A 21135-nucleotide genomic window follows, 5' to 3' on the forward strand; every position below is an offset into this window, starting at 1 on the left:
CTGACATATGACTATCCAAAGTGCACTGCGAGAAAATCTCACATTGCACTTGGCCCCATGTAAGACAATACTGCATCTCACATCTGCGAGTTTTTCCTCAGCTCTAATTGGACTGAGGAAAAATGTGCAGCATGCTGCAATTGTCTACGAATCTCCTATAGCTCACACCCATACAAGTCTGTGGGTGCTAGAGAAACATCGGACTGCACTTGGATGACATTCAAGTGCCATGCAATATACGCACAGGCTGACAATGGAGGACATGGGGGATTGGATCACAGTCACATTACATTCGGCTCACGCTCGCAGCAGAGCCTGAGCTGAGGGTCATTAGCATATTAAATCCGATGCTCTCGCAGTGGGAACCCGGCCTATGATATAGACGAGCATAGCGCCCGAGAATGGAAGCAGTCAGCTGACTTGAGTCTCACCCATCCTATCATTTAACTGCTAATTACGAGTACCGAGCACCCAAGCATGGTAATGCTCGTTCATCACTAATGTTAGTGATCTGCAAATGATGAAAAAAAATGTAAACTAAATTTTCAAAATATCACCTTAGCTACTATCACTAAGTTATTTTTGGTTGTCTGACGAGTGTTCTGCCATACTAAATGCACTTGAGAAAGAAATCATCAAGGTTCACTACTGGCTACTCCCTTTGCAATTGCAGCCCACTGTAGTGCTTGATGGTAGACAAGTCCAGAGAACATGCAGGCCACTTTCCGTTAGCCCACAGCATATTTTGGCTCAGTGAGTTCACTTCTTTGTTTTGTGTGCCCTATCACAGCTTGGGAGGGGCTATTTACACTCACTCACACATACCTTCAGTGCTGGTTATATTCCAAAGTTGACAGATGTTTGTGTAACGCCCCTGTAGCATGGTCGTTACAGGGTATTGTATAATATCCTTCTCCCGGGCAGGAGGAGGTAAGTTTACACACACACACACACACACACACACACACACACACATACATCACATCACCAGGAAAGGGTTAATAGGTTTTCAGCAAGTAGCTCAGGTTTGCTTGACTCATCCTGTCTCCTAATGAGCAGGGAGCAGGTGGCTCCAGACAGACAGGTCACCATGAGATGTCCTAGTAGGGTGGGGGCCTGAGCTAGGAGTGAGGTGCAGAACAGGCAGAAGACTAATCAGAACCATCTGGAATGTGAGTGGAGACAGACATCCACAGGAGTAACTCCTGTGGAGGGGGACCAGCCAGACCAGGGCTAGTAACATCTGCAGGAAGGGAATGGGGACAGGTACTGTGGATTGTCAAGAATGTCCTGGTAGTGCCCAGGAGAGACCTGATTCCATCAGGGGGGCGCGACTAGAGTATGGAGAAAGAGAGACAGAGAGGCGGCGAGTCCCCAAGAAGCTTCATGCCACAGGGACAGCAACCAAATGCACATGAAAGAGAGACCCTCAGATAACCTTACCGAACCCTGCCTCCAAGCTACCCGGGACCGACCAGAGACTACAATGGCGAGGACCAGCACCCGGGTGCAATGTTGGAAAAGGCCGGTGAATAAGGAGGAACTGGAACACGCACCCGGTGTCTATTGGGAGTAAATTCCGCCGCTCTGTGCCCCGGTACTCCCGTGGACTTCTGCCCTCAGTTCTCACCAACCTCCCGGGGCTTCCCCACTCCACCCGTGGGGAGCGATTCCACCTTAGCTGCCCGTAACACCTGCCCTGGAGATAGACTGTGCAGCGGTGGCTAAACACCTGGCCGCATACCACGGGTGGCGCTGCGTGCACCCCCCCGTTCCCGTCCCATACCATTCCTGGGGGAGAGAAGGGTTGCAGGGAGAGGGGGTCCATGGCAGAGGAGACCGAGATCCCAGTCAACGCTGCAACCGGTGACGTGCTCCCAGGAACCCCGTTATCCTCTTCCCGTAACCCCTCTTGTGGTCTGTCGAACTCTTTAATGAAACCCGCCGGGCTCACGGAACCTGGGTCGGGCCACTCACAGCTTGATCCCAAACACCACTGGCCCGGTGACCGTGCGAGCCCTGCAAGCCCTGGTGTGAGCGTTTCATTTGGAGTCCCAGCTTCTCAGTTTAGGATAATCTTGCTGAGTAATCGCTTTTGTTTTTCCCTGTGGCTTTGTTGTGCATTTCCCTTTCCAGCATTCTCCCATTCTGTTTTAGTTAGGATTTGGAGGGGTTACAATCATTCCATAACTCTTTTTGGGTTTCTATCAGTTTTTTCTGTCTTCACTGTAAGTCTGATGACTGTGTCAACATATCCTTTACCTTTCCTTTCCTCTGTATCTTTATCACCCTCTGTTTGTGTACACTTCTTTTATGTTTATTAGTGTTTTTTATTACACTTGATTTATAGTTTAGGGTGCATTTAAGGACACTGCCAACGTTGAGTGAGGGTGCTATTGTACCGCCCTGAGAAGCAACGGTGACGGTGTTGTTGTCGGGGTGCAGGGTGCCGTGCTGTGGTGCAGTGTCATTCCCGGATGGCACTGGTGTACTCATGATTAATTCACACTCAGAGTCACTGGTAAACCAAAGTTTGGGTATGGTCGGGTTCCGCAGCCGGCTGCTGGTGTCCCCTGTGAGGTTGATGGTGGCCCCTTTCCCTTGCACCTCTTGTGTGGTTTTTCAGCTCCCCTGCCTGGGCAGTGGTAGCCCGCTCCCCGGCATTGAGCTGCTGGAGGAGTCCTCGGTTGCCCGCAAGCGCTGGCCCGTCGGGTATTTGGCCCTTGGCGGTGGCACTCACCCGGAATCAGTGGGCTTTTGCCTTCTTTCGGGACTTTGAGTGTGGATGAACCCGTGAGGTCCAGCCAGTAATCAGTCAATTTGCCTAAACTCAGTGGCTTCTAAGCTAGGACGGGGTCTGAGTACCCGGTTTCTGGTGCTATGGTACACGGTTGACTCCCTGGTTCAGGGCCGGCGGGCTCCAACCCTGGCCCGGTCCCTACGGTTCCGCCGGTTGCTGTACTGGTACTCCTGCAGATGGCCACCACCGTCTGCCTGCCTGACGTTTCAAGGGTCCCAGGCTCCTACCCGGGTCCCTGACAGCTCAGCAACTCCACTCCTCTCACTGTCACACTCTACAACCGTTCTGTTTGTACTTCCTGCCTCAGTCCACTAGTCTCCTCGATGGGCGTGCCTTTCCACCTGACTCCGCCCACCTGGTGTCCCCTACTGGCCCTGAGAAAGACATCAGGTCTCCCTTTCGGGTGCCGGGTGTGTCTTCACAGGGGATGGGGGTGTGTGTGTAATGTGGTAGGTGTTGTTACCTGTGACCCCTGGGGTCCAGGGCGTCACACTATTGTCTTACTTTAGGGTGCAAGGAAAAAATGTTTATTAGCCAGCTTACCGGTGTCCGTGGAGGCCAATGGAGTGCTTTCCAATATTGGAAGATATCCGCAGGGAAACATGGTGGGAGCCTGCCGCACAATCCAAAATCAAGAAAGAAGGAAAACAACAAGATCCAGCGGAAAACATATGAATACATGTCAAAATGCCCAGTGTTATGTTGGACTACGATGAAGACATAAGCTGAAACGCTTTGTCCAGTGCATTGCCACCTCGTTCTATATGTTTTTTTGCCCCATACTGTGGAATGCTAAAAAAAATGTTAATGAAAGTTTGAAATAAAGGAATGTTTTTTACTTGAAGACAAAGAATATTTTTTATATGTTTTCTTGTTGTTTTCCTTCTTTTCTGATTTAGGGTGCAAGCTTCCATGGTCAGGGAGGTACAAAACAGAGTCAGGTTTAGGGTACTCCTAGTTTGTATAGGGAACTGTGGTTACATCTCCCCTGGTTTGTTTGTCCCTGTGTGTGTGGAAGAGCTCAGACGTAACAATGAGAAAACCCGTCCGCATGTGGCTTGTGAGACTGTAAGCATTAATTTATTTTGGAGCCAAAAGTCACACATTTTATCACATGCCAGTTTTTTCTTCACAAACAAAATTGTGATATTTTGCTATTTTGTGCTGCTCTAGTTACTTTTGCAAAGTGGGTGTAATCTGGGCAAAGTTAGCTGTGCAAACAAAACTTACGCCAAATATATCAACTGATTTTAAAAAAATCATACAAATAGTACAAACTACTCCAGTAGAGTTGATTGAATTAAAAAGTAGAAAATCGGTTCTAGACAGAAGTGTGTTATCTAAAGATGCACCAAATTGCTGGAACATGAATGAATCCCCACCGATGAGTGGTTTAGTATTTAGTATAGAGATTCTGGACCATCTTCTAAACAAGATAATGCACTCATGTGCTGGACAATATGTCTGTGATTACTGAAGAACGTATTGTACTCACAGTCCATGTACTTGTCATATATACAGTGTATATATATATATATTGTAAGGATGCAATGTGGTAGATGGCCGGTATGTGTCACAGAGGGGGAAATCCTCTGTGATCTGAACCTGGAATGTTTCTCTGGGACTTGTAGTTCCATGAGGATTGTTGTACACATTCAGGGCTGGGTTCATGGGATGGTCAGAAGTGATGGGCGGGACTGACCATCCACATACCTCCCATACGTAGGTGTGTCTCATGGGATTTAATGGAGCTGTCGTTTGTCACATGATCTCTGTGTGCTGGTGGGAGCCATCTTGGTTGGAGCACATGTGCAGGAGATCCTGTGCATACAGAGCTAGTGAGGGCTCTGAAATGTCAGGGAGCTGCAGAATCCACTGAGGCTGTGAGGAATTGGAACGTGTCCATGGGCCGGGATGTTGAGCCCAGTGTGAGAGTCTCCCTGGACTGGATGGAGGCAGACTGACAGCCTGCAAACCTACTGGCAGGTAACACCCCAGAAAGGGGACTATACTGGCTGATGCCAGAGAATGAACTGTATGAACAATCAGCAGTTTAAACAGACAGTGAGACATTGTCCTGCGGGAAAGTGGCTGTGGCCCATTACACTGCGTGGTTTATGAGGATGTGAATAAATCACCGAGATTCTTTAAGTGACAAAGTGCTTGTGTGTGTCTTGATCCCGCTGCCAGACGTGTGCCCCAAGACGTTCAGGGCCCAGGTCGTCACAATATATATATATATATATATATATATATATATATATATATACATACATACATACAGGGGCGGAGTGGCCCACCAGGAGGTCGAGAGAACCCCCGGTGGGCCTCTGCTATTGATGGCCACGCCCCCTAGGCCCCGCCCCCCTACCCCCCCTGGGCCCCTATGGATGTGTGTGAGAGGCCCCCCCCGGCCGGTAATTTCACTAATCATATCGGCACATTGCCGATATGATTAGTGACAATCCCATTCCCTCTGGAGCGGCAAGCAGGGAGAGCGATCTCCCTGCTCTGCGTGCTGTCACTGTCGGTGCCACGCGGCTCTGACTCATCTGTGCAGCGACACTGCAGGAGTAGGCAGTCTCAGAGTGATGACTGCTTCCTTCCTGTGCAGGTACTGGCAGCATCGCGCTGCGCGCTGCGGAAGACGGACCGGCATCACCCCACTGACTGCAGCAGCACGTGAGTACAGAAGGCGGGGGCCCCGGGGGAGGCTGCGGGGGCCCGGGGAGCGAGCAGGGGCCCCGGGGGGGTGCGGGGTCCTGGAGAGTGAGCAGGGGCCCCGGGGGGGGTGCGGGGGCTCGGGGAGCAAGCAGGAGCCCCGGGGTGGGAGTGCAGGGGCCCAGGAAGGGTGTACGGGGGCCCCGGAGGGGAGTGCGGGGTCCCGGGGAGTGAGCAGGGGCCCCTCATACTCACCTGTCTGCAGCCTCCCGGTGCCATGTCCACTCCCGGTACCGCGGCTCCGGCTGTGTGCAGACGGCTGGGACACCTCCGATAGCTGCAGGACCTGGTGCTGATCACCTGATGCGGTCACCTGATGGAATCAGCTGACAGTAATAGTGACAGCGGTGACGCCGGCTTTTTACTACCTGGCAGGCTAAACTATCAGCTGATGCCGTCAGGAGACTTCATCAGCTGATTACCGCCGGGTCCTGCATTGATCGGTCTGACAGGAGTCTGCACAGAAGTGTGTGGGTTTTTTTCTTTTTTTTTTGCACTGATGCATCAGCTGATTGTATAAACGGCTTTTATACAATCAGCTGATGTGTGATGTGATTCAGGCCTTGATCCTGACACATCATCTGATCGCTTTGCCTTCCAGCAAACCGATCAGATGATATTGGATCCGGATTGGACGGCGCGGGACCCTTGACCCAGGATTACTGCGGAGGGGGGGTTCTTTATTTCAATAAAGATGGAGTCACTAATTGTGTTGTGTTTTATTTCCAATAAAAATATTTTTCTGTGTGTTGTGTTTTTTTTTTTATCTTTACTAGAAATTCATGGTGGCCATGTTTAATATTGGCGTGACACCATGAATTTCGGGCTTAGGGCCAGCTGATAATATACAGCTAGCTCTAACCCCATTATTACCCAGCGAGCCACCCGACATCAGAGCAGCTGGAAGAGTTGGATACAGCGCCAGAAGATGGCGCTTCTATGAAAGCGCCATTTTCTGGGGTGGCTGCGGACTGCAATTCGCAGAGGGGGTGCCCAGAAAGCTTGGGCACCCTGCACTGCGGATTCCAATCCCCAGCTGCCTAGTTGTACCTGGCTGGACTCAAAAATATGGCGAAGCCCACGTCATTTTTTTTTAATTATTTAATGAAATTCATGAAATAAAAAAAAAAGGGCTTCCCTATATTTTTGGTTCACAGTTGGGTACAAATAGGCAGCTGGGGGTTGGGGGCATCCCATAGCTGCCTGCTGTACCTGGCTAGCATACAAAAATATGGCGAAGCCCACCTCATTTTTTTGGAGGGCAAAAAACTCCTGCATACAGTCCTGGATGGAGCATGCTGAGCCTTGTTGTTCTGCAGCTGTCTGCTCTCCTGCATACACTAGTGGAGAATGAAGAACATATTGAAGAAGGAAATTACATCAGATCTTTTTTTTCAACAATCTTTAATGGCATTGTTCACTGATAAAAAATGCATAAAAAAGCAGTGAGCAAAAACGTAAAAACGCATCGCGTTTTTACCGCGGGTGCATTTTTGTGCATTTTTCTGCGGCCAAAAACGCACAAAAAACACCTAGTATGCACATACCCTTAGTGTGCAGAGAGCTGCGGAGGAGGACGGAAGACAGAGGGGAGGCTACCGGTGCTTGGAGCAGATAAGCGCTCAGTGACCCGAAGAAGCAGGGAGAGGGGCCACATAAGATGGCAGCTATATGTGGCTATATGGGGAGAGGGGCCACATTAAGATGGAAGCTATATGTGGCTATATGGGGAGAGGCCACATAAGATGGGAGCTATATGTGGCTATATGTGGAGAGCGGCCACATTAAGATGGCAGCTATATGTGGCTATATGGGGAGAGGGGCCACATTAAGATGGCAGCTATATGTGGCTATATGGGGAGAGGGGCCACATTAAGATGGCAGCTATATGTGACTATGGGGAGAGGCCACATAAGATGAGAGCTATATGTGGCTATATGGGGAGAGGGGCCACATTAAGATGGCAGCTATATGTGGCTATATGGGGAGAGGCCACATAAGATGGGAGCTATATGTGGCTATATGTGGAGAGCGGCCACATTAAGATGGCAGCTATATGTGGCTATATGGGGAGAGGGGCCACATTAAGATGGCAGCTATATGTGGCTATATGGGGAGAGGGGCCACATTAAGATGGCAGCTATATGTGACTATGGGGAGAGGCCACATAAGATGAGAGCTATATGTGGCTATATGGGGAGAGGGGCCACATTAAGATGGCAGCTATATGTGGCTATATGGGGAGAGGGGCCACATTAAGATGGCAGCTATATGTGGCTATATGGGGAGAGGGGCCACATAAGATGGCAGCTATATGTGGCTATATGGGGAGAGGAGCCGCATTAAGATGGCAGCTATATGTGGCTATATGGGGAGAAGAGCCGCATTAAGATGCCAGCTATATGGGGAGAGGGGCCACATAAGATGGGAGCTATATGGGAAAAGGAGCACATGGTATGTGATCTGCTGGGGAAAGAGGCCATAATGGAATGGGACCTGCTGGGGAAAGAGGCCATAATGGGATGAGATCTGCAGGGGAAAGAGGCCATAATGGGATGGGATCTGCAGGGTAAAGAGGCCATAATGGGAAGGGATCTGCAAGGGAAAGAGGCCATAATGAGATGAGATCTGCAGGGGAAAAGAGGCCATAATGGGATGGGATCTGTAGGGGAAAAGAGGTCATAATGGGATGAGATCTGCAGGGGAAAAGAGGCCATAATGGCATGGGATCTACAGGGTAAAGAGGCCATAATGGGAAGGGATCTGCAAGGGAAAGAGACCATAATGGGATGGGATCTGTAGGGGAAAAGAGGTCATAATGGGATGAGATCTGCAGGGGAAAAGAGGCCATAATGGGATGGGATCTGTAGGGGGAAAGAGGCCATAATGGGATGGGATCTGTATGGGGAAGGTTGTCCATTCCAATTTTAGCAGGGCTCCTTTAGTAATAATTTTTAAAAACTGTAGAAAAATCATTTAATACAATAAGACTGACAGTGACTGGAACAACTGATGCTGGACAGGAGAGGAAGGGGAAGGAGATTTTACTTTAAATTACTTGTATTTTTTGGTTGAGGAAATTGCGTGAAAATGGGTGTGGCTAACAGAATGGGTGTGGTTACAGAATGGGTGTGGTTTTCAAATGGGCGGGGTTTAAAGATAACCTGTTAAAAATTTGAATCCCACCCCTGCTATATATAGTACGGTAACTGCATGGTGCTGGTGGGCCCCAAGATTGATTTTTCCTGGTGGGCCCCAGGTACTCCAGTCCACCGCTGTGTATATATATATATATATATATATATATAACAGACTGTGGAACGTGTCATGAATGGGATAAATCAATTGCAAAAGGATAATAGATGCAGTACAGGTCACATGTATGTGTATCTGAGGTTAGGATATTTACTATAAATTTCCTATATTGTAGGTGTTAGATTTTATTTTGCAATCTATTTGAATCCTCAATAATGCTGTAGGTACCTGAAAGTAGAATTCAAAACAGTGTTTTGAGAAATCTGTAGTATAATAATATAAAAAATAATATCTATATAGACCTCTACAATAATTATGAGACTATCCTTTATCATTATGACCTTTGAGTAAGATGATTATTGTCAGTATGAATTAAATGTTCTACGGTATTTATGTCATGCCAGCAAATTTGTCCTAATTACTTACCCTTTTCACTTCTCTTACAACACATCAGCTTGGGTATTTCATGTGGGAATCTCCTTTCAATAGAACAAATATAACCGTGAACCCACAGAATATTATTGCCTTTGGTGCAGAATAATGTCATTGCTAACATGCTCATTTTCAGACGTTCTGTGACCTCATCTGTGATGTGAACCATGAAAATGCACTACATACAAAGGAAGGGCACTTAATTGCTGATGAGTTAATTATTAGCCTATATTTGTGACAAATAAATTAAATGTGGTGCAATAAAAACAACCCCTACAATATTAATCCTGATTTTTTTTTTTACAATGATTACTACTAGGATTAAAAATGAAACACTTTAAGCATTGTCCATGATCATATCCACAACTCAAAACATGCACAATCTTGGATATGGGACTCTTAGGCCGGCAGTACTCGGGACGATATATCGTGCGATTGCATGAGCGTTCGCACCCGTCCCCGTCATTTGTGCGTCACGGGCAATTTGTTGCCCGTGGCGCACAAATTCGTTTACCCCGTCACACGTACTTACCTCCCGAACGACCTCGCTGTGGGCGGCGAACATCCTCTTCCTGAAGGGGGAGGGATGTTTGGCGTCACAGCGACATCACACAGCGGCCACCCAATAGAAGCGGAGGGGCGGAGATGAGCGGGGCGTAACATCCCACCCACCTCCTTCCTTCCTCATTGCCGGCGGGACGCAAGTAAGCTGTGTTCGTCATTCCCGGGGTGTCACACGGAGCGATGTGTGCTGCCTCTGGAACGATGAAGAACCGGCGCGCAGAAGGAGGAACAACTTTATGAAAATGAACAACGTGTCAACGAGCAATGATAAGGTGAGTATTTTTGCTCGTTCACAGTCCTTCATAGCTGTCACACGCTACGATATCTCTAACGATGCCGAATGTGCGTCACGGAATCCGTGACCCCGACGACATATCGCCCGATATATCGTGGCGTGTGACGTCGCCCTTAGAAAATCTAATATGAACAAGACATTACATTATGTAGTTGTCAAACAGTTAAAATCCATTCTACCAAGTTGAGATTGACACAATGGGAATCGGAAGATCTCCAGGTGAACCAGGAGTAAAGGGTGCTTTACACACTGCGACATCGCTAGCGATTGCTAGCTGCAGAACAATCCCTCCTTAAAGGAGGAGGTGCATTTGGGGTCACAGCGATGTCACAGCGGCGTCACAAAATGGCAGCCCAATAGAAGAGGAGGGGAGGAGATGAGAGGCCGGAACATGCCGCCCACCTCCTTCCTTCCTCCTTTCCGATGGATGCAGGTAGGATGATGTTCGTCGTTCCGGCGGTGCCACACACAGCGATGTGTGGTGCCGCAGGAACGACGAACAACCTGCGGAATGAAATACCAACGACATTATGATTTAGAGCGACATATCAACGATTTTTGCCGTTTTTGCGATCGTTGATCGTCACTTCTAGCTGTCACACGCTGCAATGTCGCTAACGACGCCGGATGTGTGTCACAAACACCGTGACCCTGTCAATATATCGTTAGCAATGTCACAGCGTGTAAAGCACCCTTAAGTGTCTTCACAAAAATAGAAGAGTGCAGTTCCAGCATTGTATATGGGCGGACAGTTTAGTGACAGAGTTAGAGAGGGAGGGCAGACCTCATGCCAGTGTAGCGGTTCCACGGAAGCACCACCAGGCAGGACTCAAATACAGTACAGTCGACGAGGAGGCAGAAAACAAAGTACCGACTTTATTGATGAACAGTGAGTATTTTGCCGGAGAATATAATCAACAGTCTGTAAATTGGTAACAGCAGTAACAGTTACACTATTGGTTAGCTGAGACGTGCTCAACCAGTGGCGTTGAAGCTATCATTGTATGAAATGTAATATAAACATTAAAGACAAATACTATCGACTACTCTATTCTAGTACCTATCTGTCCTCCACTAGCCGGGCCTCGCTGCTACTCTGCACTGACTACCGAGATCTGAAGTAGGGGTAACAATGACATGACACTCATGGTACTGCAGCAGGGAGAAGAGGTCTTCAGCTCCGAGGTGTACACTCCTCAGGGGGAATTCCCGTTCTCTTCTACAGGCTAAGGGTCCAGCCCACAGGTGTTCAGAGCAAACCGTTTTGGCTCAGTTTTGGAGTCCTTTGCACACTATCATGGTCCTGCTTGCAGTACTCTAGCAGCCAGGCACTGCATTCACTCTCTAGACCGCTGATCTGGATGATTTCTCCAGGTACGACTCACCTCCAGGTCTAGCTCTCTTACTACAGGGAACCATGTTTCCTCAACTTTGCTCTTTCTTATGCTTTTTCCAGCTCTGCTCTCCTTTTTCCACAGCCTCACCTAAACCAATTCAAACACACTGCTGCAGGGGGGGTGATTGTCCAAGTACACAGAAATCGGAGGGGGCATTGTCTCTTAAAGTCATTGCGTCTTTCCCACTCCTGTAGGGGATGACCTCTACTCCAGTGCCAGGTATCTACAACATGATCCTTCTTCCTTCTCCATCCCTATAGACTTCTATAAGCAGCACCTCTAACCTGATCCAAGATTGAGCTAGTAACTGGCTTGGAGAGGGCATTTTTTCTAATAATATATTACAAAGCTTCTAATCTTTGTACTATTGATTTATATAAAAAGAAAATAAATGACAGTTAAGGTTTAAGGAAATCTCCTTAAACTTGATCTGTTGCTTAGCTGTTTTAGTCATACCTGTATGCATCATGAAATAATAATTTTGGAGCGTATTTTCTTTGAGCTATTCTTTTGTTATTTTGCCTGGAAATGTGTGAATAAATGAATACTGGCTATCACCATTTACGGTACATGTCAGTAGGGTGTGTCCTCTTTAGATGGTCATTACTGACCAGTCGGTAGCTAGCTATACAAGAAATATCTATGTGCAAAGTGTTGCAGTTTCTTTGAGGACAAACTTGACAAATGTCTATGTTTTACATTCAAGGTTCACATTTCGGATATGTTTCGCCTAGTATACCCTAGTTTCAGAACCACTTGTAAAGAGATTTATTCCTAACGTTCAACATAAGAATTAGGAAACAAAATCCTTTTCCTAAATCTGGCCTTAAATCAGAACTCAATAGTCTGTGTGAATATGTATTTAAACGTTCACCAAAGGTTGATTTATTGCTGTCTTATAGGTTATAAATCAGTGATTGCAATATAACCCTTGTGTATGGAAGGTGAATAATAACACTTTAGGCCTTAGTTGCTTATAAATAAACGTGTGCTAAAACTCTGACCTCATTCACTCCTCCATGAATTACATATGTGTTCTATCCACGTTTTTCACATGCCAATTATTGTCAAAAAGGGCTGCTTCCTTTTTTTTGCAAATTTAATAGACACGGAACAAAATTACCCATAAATGTCTATGAGTCTAAGAAAGATCACTGAAATCATATATTGTCATCTGTGTAGTCCGTGTGCTGTGTGTTTACAATATTGTGCTGCATAGGAGAAGCTTTGCAAAAAAAAAAATTCATAAGAGAGAATCACTGATGAAACCTGTGGTAAAAACTGACATGCTAACTAGAGATGAGCGAACCTGTTCGATAAGTGTTCACTAATTTCAAATTTGGAACGAACTTTAGTATGTTTGGCTCGGGCTTGTTAACCTGAGCACTTTCCTCTAACTTCAGCAATGTTCGGTTTTGCTTGATCACTGATTGCGTTTTTTAAAAATGCTTCTCTAATAATGCTACGCTTTTGGATAGGAGTGTGGCGCTGTATGATGAATGGGGGGATGGGTTTAATGACTGAGGAGTGGGGGGGATTGCGAGAAGCCAGAGCCGCGCAGCACCATTTTTTTTTAAGTATCTCTGAGATCAGGGACAGCTAAGGCCGGTTTCACACATCCAGCTTTTTGCCGGTTTGACGGATGCGGCGCACGCCAGTACAGTGTATACAGTACACTGGCAGTGCAACAAGCGCCGGTAACATGCTGTCATGTGACCGGAGCATGTGACCCGGACGTTGCGGTGCTGCCACTGTACTGTATCATACTGTACTGGCGTGCACCGCATCCGGCGAAAAGCTGGATGTGTGAAACCGGCCTAAAGGCCGCTTTACACGCTACGACATCGCTAGCAATTGCTAGCGATGTCGAGCGTGAAAGCACCCGCCCCCATCGTACATGCGATATCGTGTGATCGCTGCCGTAGCGAACATTATCGCTACGGCAGCGTCACACGCACATACCTGCTCTGCGACTTCGCTGTGACCGGCGAACCGCCTCCTTTCTAAGGGGGTGGTTCGTTCAGCATCACAGCGACGTCACAGCAGCGTCACCAAACCGCAGCCCACTAGAAGCGGAGGGGCGGAGATGAGCGGGACGTAACATCCCGCCCACCTCCTTCCTTCCTCATTGCGGCCAGCCACAGGTAAGGTGAGGTTCCTCGTTCCTGCGGTGTCACACATAGCGATGTGTGCTGCAGCAGGAGCGACGAATTACTTCGTACACCGAGCAGCAGAGATATTCGAGAATAGGGGGGCATGTCACCGATGAGCGATTTTTGAACGTTTTTGCGACGATTCAAAATCGCTCATAGGTGTCACACGCAAAGACATCACTAAAGCGACCGGATGTGCGTCACAAATTATGTGACCCCTTACGAGATCGCTTGAGCGATGTCGCAGCGTGTAAAGCGGCCTTAAGACCCCCAGCCTGAGGGCCAGTCCCCTATTATCCCCTCACATCCTGTGACATCTTCAAACTGTTTCCACAAAGTTGAGAGCACACAATTGTTCAAATTGTCTTGTTAGGCTAAAGCATTAGGATTTCCCTACACTGGGAACATGGAGTCCAGGAAACCCGAATAAAAACCCCATAGCATTATCCCTCGTCCACCAAAGTTTACAGTTGGGACAATGTAGCCGAGCATGTTAACATCTCTTCCATTTCACCAAACTCAGAGTCATCCATGAAACTGTCAGAAGTGTGATTTTTCATTCTACAGAACATATTTCCACTTGTTCAGAGTCCTGAGGCAGTAGGCTTTATACCACTCCATCCACCACTTGACCTTGTGCTTGGTAATTTATGGCTTTTGTACAGCTGTTTGGTCATAAAAACCCATGCAATAAAGCTTCTGATGCAGTTTTTGTGCTGATGTTAATTCCAGGGTAATTTTGTTTTCTGATGTTAAAAATGATCACGTTTCCCATTGACTTACATTATTCTTGGTACTTGATCACCGATGCTCGATCGAATAAGAGGAGTCAGGCGCAAGCTCGCTCATCAATAAATAAAAGGGTGGCCAGATACTTTTATCCATGTTCTGTACCTTTATCAGTATGGATCTGCACAAAGCATTTAAATCAGATGAATGTATAATGTGCTTATTAAATGCGTGCCTTTAGTAATTTGATAACCTTGTAGAAAGATGCTTTCAATAAACAAGTCCCATGGATATGTGTATTTTTTTATGCACACAATGAGGCAATGTCCCCCAAATCCTTCAAACGCTCCTAAGATGAGATTTAGCTTCTTCTGTGGAACCACAAATGGGATGACATCTTCAAATCTTCTATAGTTTGCTGCCTTCTGAGAAGTGACTGATGGTGTGGTGGAGCCTCAAACATTCTCTGTAGACTTTTGGTCTCATGGATATTTATTATACACAACACTCAAACAGTGTTAACCTTATTTATCTAAACATCTAGTGGTTATTTATTAAAGGCAGATTTTATGGAGGACTGTTGGAGATATGTTTTTGGCAGTGTGGAGCCCTGTGAAGAAATGTGTCTATATCAACACTAACCACTGGCGGGTTTCTCTTTATGGCTTCCAGTCAAATATTTTTTTTTTACTTTCTGTTCCTGGCATTTAGTGTATTTTCCTCTGCAGTACAAAAATCAAATCACATATTCATTAAATTTATAAAGCAATTATTATAACTTTTCTATTTAACCCTTTCATGATATCTGCCCGTAGATGCACGGCACATGATGGAAGCCAGTATATGGAGTGGGTTCATGGGGTGAGCTCGCTTCATACCCATCAGGTAATGGCTGTATGGTACAGCCAGGGCCTGTGTCTAACAATTGTGGGTGGAACAATTAACCTCTAATGTGACAATTTTGGGGATGCTTTGGGCTGCTATTTTTAGGCTGAGAAGAGCCAAATAACCATGGCTCTTCCCAGCCTGTTAATGTCAGCTACCAGCTGTCTGCTTTACCTTGGCTGGTTAGCAAAAATATTGGGAACAGCGCAACATTTTTAACTATTTATTTTGTTCCCAGATGCGTCCAGTCATCTGTCCATAAAGGAACAGCTCGTTGATTGGCTACATGGCAGCCTTCCAACAATCTTTATTTAGCTTTCGAACAGCATCCGAGCTTTGAACTTGACTACACATCTGGTTCAAACCCTGAACTTTACGGGTCAGGTTCGCTCATCACTAGCTATAGGGAGTTGCAAACAAAGTTTTCAGACTAAAGTCATTGCTGTGATCAAAAGATTGACCATACAATGTAATATTACAAGCAGCCAATCAAAAAAATTGCAAGCCTACGTAATATATGGATGGCTTGAGTCAACCGGAGAGAGGCACTGTATGTTACCTATTTATTTAAATAGGTTAAAAAAGACAGGTCCATCAAGTTCAACCTTTCTCCACCAGTCATACATTCTCTATCGCTAGATGATTTATAACTCACAATTCCATTTGTTGTGAGAAAAGCATTTAGCTTTTTTTTAAATGCTGTTATTCTTTGTGTTGGCCACACCTACAGTTAGGTCCAGAAATATTTGGACAGTGACACAATTTTCGCGAGTTGGGCTCTGCATGCCACCACATTGGATTTTAAATGAAACCTCTACAACAGAATTCAAGTGCAGATTGTAACGTTTAATTTGAAGGTTTGAACAAAAATATCTGATTAGAAATTGTAGGAATTGTACACATTTCTTTACAAACACTCCACATTTTAGGAGGTCAAAAGTAATTGGACAAGGGACTCTAAGGGCTGAAATTAACTCTGAAGGCGTCTCCCTCGTTAACCTGTAATCAATGAAGTAGTTAAAAGGTCTGGGGTTGATTATAGGTGTGTGGTTTTGCATTTGGAAGCTGTTGCTGTGACCAGACAACATGCGGTCTAAGGAACTCTCAATTGAGGTGAAGCAGAACATCCTGAGGCTGAAAAAAAAGAAAAAATCCATCAGAGAGATAGCAGACATGCTTGGAGTAGCAAAATCAACAGTCGGGTACATTCTGAGAAAAAAGGAATTGACTGGTGAGCTTGGGAACTCAAAAAGGCCTGGGCGTCCACAGATGACAACAGTGGTGGATGATCGCCGCATACTTTCTTTGGTGAAGAAGAACCCGTTCACAACATCAACTGAAGTCCAGAACACTCTCAGTGAAGTAGGTGTATCTGTCTCTAAGTCAACAGTAAAGAGAAGACTCCATGAAAGTAAATACAAAGGGTTCACATCTAGATGCAAACCATTCATCAATTCCAAAAATAGACCGGCCAGAGTTAAATTTGCTGAAAAACACCTCATGAAGCCAGCTCAGTTCTGGAAAAGTATTCTATGGACAGATGAGACAAAGATCAACCTGTACCAGAATGATGGGAAGAAAAAAGTTTGGAGAAGAAAGGGAACGGCACATGATCCAAGGCACACCACATCCTCTGTAAAACATGGTGGAGGCAACGTGATGGCATGGGCATGCATGGCTTTCAATGGCACTGGGTCACTTGTGTTTATTGATGACATAACAGCAGACAAGAGTAGCCGGATGAATTCTGAAGTGTACCGGGATATACTTTCAGCCCAGATTCAGCCAAATGCCGCAAAGTTGATCGGACGGCGCTTCATAGTACAGATGGACAATGACCCCAAGCATACAGCCAAAGCTACCCAGGAGTTCATGAGTGCAAAAAAGTGGAACATTCTGCAATGGCCAAGTCAATCACCAGATCTTAACCCAATTGAGCATGCATTTCACTTGCTCAAATCCAGACTTAAGACGGAAAGACCCACAAACAAGCAAGACCTGAAGGCTGCGGCTGTAAAGGCCTGGCAAAGCATTAAGGAGGAAACCCAGCGTTTGGTGATGTCCATGGGTTCCAGACTTAAGGCAGTGATTGCCTCCAAAGGATTCGCAACAAAATATTGAAAATAAAAATATTTTGTTTGGGTTTGGTTTATTTGTCCAATTACTTTTGACCTCCTAAAATGTGGAGTGTTTGTAAAGAAATGTGTACAATTCCTACAATTTCTATCAGATATTTTTGTTCAAACCTTCAAATTAAACGTTACAATCTGCACTTGAATTCTGTTGTAGAGGTTTCATTTAAAATCCAATGTGGTGGCATGCAGAGCCCAACTCGCGAAAATTGTGTCACTGTCCAAATATTTCTGGACCTAACTGTATGTACAGTATAACTATAGATGAGATCTCCTGTGAGTGTCTTTTTTCTAAGTTAAACAAACTAAACTTTTCCAACCTCTTATTATAAGAGAGGCTATTCATCTTAGCTAATTAACTAGCTGCCCACCTTTGTATTTATTCATTTCTGAATAATCTTTTTAAATGTAGAGCCAAAACTGGTTTCTATATTCCTGTTGTAGCCTAACAAGTTATTAATAGAAGGGTAAGAATACACTGGATTCATGGGATTTTACCTATCTTTTTATACATCCTAAAATCTTGTTTGCTTTTGCAGCTGCTGCTTGACATTGAGTAGTGCTGCTCAGCTTACTTGTAATCAGAATAACCAAGTCTTCTCCTGTTCTGTTGTGTTGAGTTTACTTCCATTCATTGTATATATAGTAATATGATTACTCTGGCCGTGATGCATTACATTGCATTTATCAACCTTAAATCTCATCTGCCATGTGTTTGACCAAGCAGACATCTTATGCAGATTATTATTATTTATTACAAGAAGGTGGCCCGATTCTATGCATCGGGTATTCTAGAATTTAAGTATTGTGTAGTTAATGTATGATTTTTGTTTTATATATATATATATATATATATATATATATCTATATATAGATATATAGATATAGATATATATATATATATATATATATATATATATATATATATATAATATATATATATATATAGATATAGATGTTGTTGTCTGTAGTTACCAAGTGTTTGTGTAGGGGCTGTACATGTTCTGGGTGTGGCGGGGGGTGAGAGCGGTGTTTGTGTGTTGAGTTGTGTGTCGTTATTTGTGGAGCGCTGTGTGTCTATATCGTTGTGTATGTGTGTTGCGCGGTTTGTGTGGGGTGTGTGTTTTGGGGGGAGGTATGTTTTGTGCAATGTGTGTGTTGTGCGGTATGTGCGTATATTTGTGTGTGCCGTGGTGTTTGTGTGTTGGGTGTTGTGTGTGTGCGGCGTTGTCTGTGTGTGTGGGTGTCTGTGTAGGGCAGTGTTTGTGTTTCCCAGTGTGTGTGTGGTGTGTTGTGCAGTGCGCGTGTGGCAGTGTGTGTGGGTGTGTGTTTTGGGGGGAGGTGTGCACCCCCCATCGTGCTCCATCCCCCATGCTGCGCACCCCCATCGTGCTCCATCCCCACTCCCCATTGTGCTCCATCCCCCATGCTGCGTACTCCCCATCGTGCTCCATCCCCCATGCTGCGCATTCCCCATCGTGCTCCATCCCCCATGCTGCGCACTCCCAAACATGCTCCATCCCCCATGCTGCGCACTCCCCATCGTGCTCCATCCCCCATGCTGTGCACCCCCATCGTGCTCCATCCCCCATGCTGCGCACTCCCCATCGTGCTCCATCCCCCATGCTGCGCACCCCCCATCGTGCTCCATCCCCCATGCTGCACACCCCCATCGTGCTCCATCCCCACTCCCCATTGTGCTCCATCCCCCATGCTGCGTACTCCCCATCGTGCTCCATCCCCCATGCTGCGCATTCCCCATCGTGCTCCATCCCCCATGCTGCGCACTCCCAAACATGCTCCATCCCCCATGCTGCGCACTCCCCATCGTGCTCCATCCCCCATGCTGCGCACTCCCCATCGTGCTCTATCCCCCAAGCTACGCACTCCCAAACGTGCTCCATCCCCCATGCTGTGCACCCCCCATCGTGCTCCATCCCCCATGCTGCGCACTCCCCATCGTGCTCCATCCCCCATGCTGCACACCCCCCATCGTGCTCCATCCCCCATGCTGCGCACCCCCATCGTGCTCCATCCCCACTCCCCATTGTGCTCCATCCCCCATGCTGCGTACTCCCCATCGTGCTCCATCCCCCATGCTGCGCATTCCCCATCGTGCTCCATCCCCCATGCTGCGCACTCCCAAACATGCTCCATCCCCCATGCTGCGCACTCCCCATCGTGCTCCATCCCCCATGCTGCGCACTCCCCATCGTGCTCTATCCCCCAAGCTACTCACTCCCAAACGTGCTCCATCCCCCATGCTGTGCACCCCCCATCGTGCTCCATCCCCCATGCTGCGCACTCCCCATCGTGCTCCATCCCCCATGCTGCGCACCCCCCATCGTGCTCCATCCCCCATGCTGCGCACCCCCCATCGTGCTCCACAGTCACACATCAGACAGTAAACACGCACACATCTGATCGCATACACTCACACACACACCCCACTTCTCCCTGTGCCCACCGGTGTGCAGTCCCAGCAGCTGTGCTGCACGCCATGCTCCTCTGCCGACACTCACAGATCCGATCGCATACACTCACACACACACACACACACACTCACACATCAGAACACACTCACGCACATCCGATCGCATACACTCACACACACACAGTTACACATCAGAACACACTCACACACATCCGATCGCATACACTCTCACACACACACACACTGACAATATCGCACATACGCGCAGACACAATCACAACATCCGGAGATACCACATGCTTCCGGCCATGTGATCCTCCGGCAGGTCCTGGAAGATCACTGCACGCACAGGATCGCCGCCGAGAAGCAAGCGATATCACGGGATGTTGTGAGTATGTGGATGCAATCTGATGTGTGTGTGAGGTGTGTGTGAGAGTGAGTGTGATCTGATGTGTATGTGTGTCTGTTGTTATGTGTGTGCGTGTGTGTGTGTTCCGCCGCTGCAGGACGTGGATGCGATCTGATGTGTGTGTGAGGTGTGTGTGATAGTGAGTGTGATCTGATGTGTGTGTGTGTGTGTGTGTCCGCCGCTGCAGGACCTTGATGCGCTCACCTCGGGGCGAGAGGCCAGTCCGTGTGGGGGGCGGAGCCTGGGCGAGCGGCCAATCCATGCGGGGGGGGCAGAGCCGAGGCGAGGTGAGCGGCCAATCCGTGCGGGGGGAGGAGCCAAGGCAAGCGTCCAATCCGTGCGGGGGGGGTTGTGGCCATGGCGAATCCGTGAAGCCGAGCGGTTAATCCGTGCGGGGGGGCGGGGCCATGGCGAGGCCAGCGGCCAATCCGCTGCTTGTCACCGTAAGGACATGGCCAATCTGTGCAGGGGGGGCGGACCCGAGGCGAGCGGCCAATCCGTGCGGGGGTAAGGAGCCGAGGCGAGCGTCCAATCCGTGCGGGGGGGAGGGGCCATGGCGAGGCCAGCGGCCAATCCGCTGTTTGTCACCGTAAGGACATGTCACGGTAAGGACACAATTTTAGAGCAAGACAGACAGACAGACAGAATAAGGCAATTATATATATAGATTTTAGCACCATTTATTTCATGTGCTTTACATGTGAAAGGGGTATACATAATAGAGACAAGTACAATAATTCTTAACAATACAAGGAACAGACAAGTACAGGAGGAGAGGGAGCCCTGTCCATGAGGGTTCACAATCTATAAGGGATGGGTGAGAATACAGTAGGTGAAAGTGGAGATGGTCATGCAGCACTATGGAGGACTGAGGGTTACTGCAGGTTGTAGGCTTGTCCGAAGAGGTGGGTCTTCAGGTTCCTTTTGAA

Source organism: Anomaloglossus baeobatrachus, chromosome 3, assembly GCF_048569485.1.
Source record: "Anomaloglossus baeobatrachus isolate aAnoBae1 chromosome 3, aAnoBae1.hap1, whole genome shotgun sequence".
Classification (NCBI taxonomy): Eukaryota; Metazoa; Chordata; class Amphibia; order Anura; family Aromobatidae; genus Anomaloglossus; species Anomaloglossus baeobatrachus.